Source organism: Pinus tabuliformis, chromosome X (genome assembly GCF_031772625.1).
Source record: "Pinus tabuliformis cultivar Carrire ecotype Pingquan chromosome X, CPIR1, whole genome shotgun sequence".
Classification (NCBI taxonomy): domain Eukaryota; kingdom Viridiplantae; phylum Streptophyta; class Pinopsida; order Pinales; family Pinaceae; genus Pinus; species Pinus tabuliformis.
The window spans coordinates 1,536,049,579-1,536,055,124 of record NC_142308.1 but is presented as its reverse complement, the minus strand read 5'-3'; positions in this window follow the sequence as shown (position 1 = coordinate 1,536,055,124).

Here is a 5,546-nt window from a genome sequence, read left to right as displayed (position 1 = left end):
AATTATGAAAATACTACATTTTCTTCTTATTAGTAATAAGAAAATTAACACTTAAAAAATATCTAAAATGTAGAACAAAAATGTGTTGATCCATACTCAATCAAATCTCTAACCCGAAACTCTTTACAATTTCCAAATACCAAATCTCATCTTCAGCAGAGTCAATTAAAGTTTAAACAATTCACCAAAATTCTCCATACTCTCGCACAAATGAGATATCCAATTTTATAAGCATAACCTCATTTAGACTTTTACCTGTGACTCACTAAAATCTTTTTCGGGATAAAATGGAGAACGCTGTAATCCGAATTTTAAAAAATCCCAATTAGATTTTATCAAATTTTTGTCTTAATTTTCATAATTTTCGGGGGAAAAAGACAGTCTGATTAGACTCTCGAAAATGTAAAAAAAAAAAAAAAAATGAAAGACAACCCGAGTTACTCGAAATGTGCCCTAAACCTAAACCCGTCGAAAAGTCGTTCGCCGAATCTGATACAACCCTGTACAAAACGCCCCGATAAGTTTTCGTGAATTTCCAGTTTTGCTAGCACTGCATACAGATCGGCATGCAAGCAATCTACATTTCACATCCCGCGAGACACATTCCCGCATGTTTTAAAATGCCTCGAACGCAAGTTTCCAGCATTTCTGAAAACATCGCCAACTCGAAACTCAAAACTAAAAACATAAAACATGGGGAAAAAACAAAAGACCCTGAAATCTAACCTCCTAACCCATAAATACAGCCTATTAGGGTTCCCCTAACCACGCCAATACGCATTTTAAGTGAATTTGAGTGTTTTTTATGATGCATCTGTGGCGAACGGGCACGCCGTTGAAGTTAATTGACAGAGCTCGAGGGCTTTTGCTAAGGGTTTTATACCGCAATAGTTTCATTCTCAGCTTGTGTTTTCAATCTTGACACCGCTTTTGGATTTTCAAACATATATATAGTATATTTTGGTAAGTCAACATGTTATTGATCAGCGAAAAAAGATTTACATGGTTTATAAGCATGACTCATTTTTTAGTAAAGTGTCTTACATTAGAAAAACACTAAACAACATTACATTTTTTCTTTCCCTGGGTTTAAGTTCCAAGATTATACATTGGTTTTTCTTTTTCGCTGTTCCTTTTCCATACACCTATCCAATCCAAGGGTTTGTCAAAATCTTATGGAGATTGGACAACGATTGTCTTTTCTTGAGGTCTTTGATGCCTCATTCTCCAACATATTTGTTGCCTCTTTATCATTATCTGAATGGTCATAATCATGGGTGTGTTTGTGAGCACTCTTTTGTGATCCCAAAATACTAACCACATTATGCAATAAATTGGTCAAAATCTTATGGAGATTGGACATAACGATTGTCTTTTCTTGAGGTCTTTGATGCCTTATGCTCCAACATATTTGTTGCCTCTTTATCACTATCTGAATGGTCATAATCATGGGTGTGTTTGTGACCACTCTTTTGTGATCCCAAAATACTAGCCACATCATGCAATAAATGCCAAAGTGTGATCTTTCTCTCTCATTGGTTGGGATGGCATGTTATGAAACTAGCTCAAGAAAAGATAGAAAAGAGAGATCAACGCCTTAGAATTCAGCCTCTTCGAGGGGGCAACCTCCTTTACATTACATAAATGAACAATTCTTGGATGATACAAATGACAAAACCTCCTTTCTATATATAGGAGTCTAAGGAGTCACAATATAATCCAGCCGACCTAACAATAATAATATAAAGCCACAAAAATAACAATAGAGGGATTCTATGGGGCACAGAAATAACAATATGGGGGTAATAGGGGCACAACAATATAAATAGGGGGTATAACTACAATAGTAATGGGGTAATCACTAGTATTATAGGGACCCAACATGCCCCTCTCCTTCAAAAAAGTGTTGTCCTCAACGCTTGAGTAGTTCTGGATACTTCTGCATAAAATTCTCATCCTCCCATGTGGAATCTTCAGCGGATAAGTTCTTCCACTTGATAAGATACTCTGAAATTGATCGATTTCGTAGCTGTCGAGTTCTTGTTTCTGTGACTGCTTCCGGTTCCAATATAATTTTTCCTTCCTCGTCAAGTTCTGGCAATATTGTTTGAATTGGGAGCTTGTCACCTATAACCTTCTTTAAACATGAAACATGGAAAACTGGGTGCAATCGAGAAGCTGCAGGAAGCTCCAATTTGTATGCCATAGTACCAATCTTTTCCAACACCTTGTACGGACCATAATACTTTGGTGATAATTTATTATCCTTCTTAGCTTGCTTTAGGGACATTTGCTTATATGGTTGTAGCCGTAGGAATACCCAATCACCTACATCAAAACTTCTTTCACTGCGATGTTGATCTGCCTGTTGTTTCATTCTATTTTGTGCCAACACGAGGTTATCCTTTAAGAGTTGGAGGACTTGTTGTTGATGTTCGATGTGATGTTCCACTGCCTGAACCTTAGAATTTTCTCTTAAATATGATGTGATGGATGGTGGTTGATACCCATAAAGTGCCATAAATGGGGTCATTTTTGTTGCTGTATGGAAGGAAGTGTTATACCACCATTCAGCCAGAGGCAACCATTTGACCCATTGTGTCTGTTTATCAGATACAAAGCAACGAAGATATCCTTCCAAACATTTGTTTACTATCTCAGTTTGCCCATCAGATTGAGGATGATAAGATGAGCTATGAGCTAACTGAGTACCAAGACAAGAAAATAATTCTGTCCAAAAATTTCCAGTGAAAATGGGATCTCTGTCACTTACAATAATCTTTGGGTTTCCATGTAGCTTTTGAACTGTTTCCATAAATGCAGTAGAAACTGTACTGGCTTTAAATGGATGTGATAATGCACAAAAGTGTGCATACTTGGTAAGTCTGTCAACTACCACCATGATGACACTCTTTCCCTCAGACTTGGGTAAACCTGTGATAAAATCCATTGAAACCTCCTCCCAACGTTGGCTTGGAATGGATAAAGGTTGTAATAGACCTGGTGTCTTAATTGTTTCAACTTTATTTTGTTGGCAAACCAAACATTCCGCCACAAACTTTTGAATATCTGATTTAAGGCCATCCCAAAAAAATTCCTTCTTAACCCTGTGGTAAGTTTTTAAAAATCCTGAGTGCCCTCCTAAGGGAGAAGTGTGCAATTCCATAAGAATCTTTTGTTTTAGCTGGGAATTCTTACAGAGGTATAAGCGATCTTTGTACCATAACGAATCATTTTGCCAGCTAAATGTATCAGAAGTACTGGAATCTTGTTGTAGCTTTCGAATAAGTGCCCACACTTCTTCGTCATTCTTCCATTCCTCCCTTGCTTCGTTTATCCAATCTGGTTGGATAATAGAAATGGCACACAACAATGCTTCCACATCCTCATCCTTTCTTGAGAGTGCATCTGCCACCACATTTTGCTTCCCTTTTTTGTAGATGATTTCAAAGTCATAACCCAACATCTTTGTGACCCACTTTTGTTGCTCTTCAGAGGATAATCTTTGTTCTAAAAAGTATTTAAGGCTATCATGATCCGTTTTTACCTTGAAGTGTCTTCCCATTAGGTAGGGTCGCCATTTCTTAAGTGCATGGAGTATTGCCAACATTTCCTTCTCATAAATAGCTTTGCTTAAAAACTTTCCCTTGATTGGACGACTTTCAAAAGCAATGGGTCTTTCATCTTGCATTAGAACAGCACCAATTCCATTTCCTGAAGCATCACATTCCACAATAAAGGTTTTTGTGAAGTCCGGTGTAGCTAAGACCGGTGCTTGGCACATTGCCTCTTTAAGATGTTCAAAGGCCTTTGTTGCTTCCGAAGTCCATGAAAATGAATCTTTCTTCAATAATGTTGTTAGAGGTGCTGCTATTCTCCCATAATTCTTAACAAACTTGCGATAATACCCTGTCAACCCAAGAAATCCTCGCAGATGCTTTATGGATGTGGGGATTTTCCATTCCTTAATGGCTTTAATTTTGCTAGGGTCTACCTTAACTCCTTCATGAGATACAATATGACCCAAATATTCCACCTCCTGGACTCCAAAGAAACATTTGGATCTTTTTGCATATAATTGTTTCTCCTCCAATAGTTGTAGCACCCTGTCAACATGTTCAACATGATCCTTCCAAGACTTGCTGTAGATTAGTATATCATCAAAAAATACTAACACAAATTTTCTAAGGAATGGTTTGAAAATTGAATTCATCAAACCTTGAAATGTTGAAGGTGCATTGGTAAGGCCAAAAGGCATGACCAAAAATTCATAATGACCCTCATGAGTTCTAAATGTTGTTTTCGGAATGTCTTCAATCTTCATTCTGATTTGATGATATCCTGAACGAAGATCCAACTTGGTGAAGTAAATTGATCCATGCAATTCATCCAGTAATTCATCAATAACAGGAATGGGGAACTTATCTTTAATAGTGAGCTTGTTGAGCTCCCTATAATCTGGACACATGCGCCATGATCCATCCTTCTTGTGCACCAATACTACTGGAGCTGAGAAAGAACTTTGACTCGGTTGAATTATACCAGCCTCTAGCATTTCTGCAACCATACGTTCAATTTCACTTTTTTGGACATATGGATATCTGTACGGCCTGATGTTTGGAGGAACACTTCCTGGAATCAGATGAATAGCATGATCATGATCACGCATAGGTGGGAGACCTTTGGGAGTCTCAAATACCTTGGAATGATTGTCCAGGACTTTTTGGAGATCTGGAGAAATAGATGATTCCAATGTGGAAACATCTAGCGAACATAATTGTGCAATTACACCTCTTTGCTCCTTTTTTAGAAGCTTTGTCATGCCATTAGAGCTGATTATCTTTCCTGGTTTCCCTGCAATACCCCTTAATTCAACTTCCTTTCCTTCCACAGAAAATTTCATGAAAAGTTCTTGAAAATTAAAAGCTATTGTACCCAAGGATTGTAGCCATTGGACTCCTAGTACAACATCAGCACCTCCCATTGGAATGGAAAGCATTGGGCTAGTCAATACATATTCTCCCATGGATAGCTTGATATTATGGCACTTTCCAGAACAATTTATTGTTCCTCCATTTGCAATCATCACTTGACACTCTGGTGCTGGATATAGGAAGCAATTCAATTCTTTTGCTACCCTACAATGAATAAAATTGTGGGTGCTTCCTGAATCAATCAACACTATTACCTTTTTCTTCTTGATTTGTCCTTCTATCTTGATGGTTTGAGGAGTGGTAATTCCCGCCAATGCATTACAAGATATGGTCGGATTTATTTGTTCTTCATCTAGGCTTTGTTCCTGGAATATATCCTCTTCTTTTGACCTTTCTTGCTCCTTTTCTTCTTCCTCTTCACAATCTATGTAGAATAATTTCTTCTCAGCACACTTATGACCTTTTGTGTATTTGCTATCACAATTGTAACAAAGCCCTTTTGCTCTTTTTTCTTCCAATTGTTGTGGTGTCAACCTTGTAGGTTGTGGAAGACTATGGGCAACAACACTTCCATCTTTATAGTTGTGAATGGTATGCTTCCTAGTTGCCATA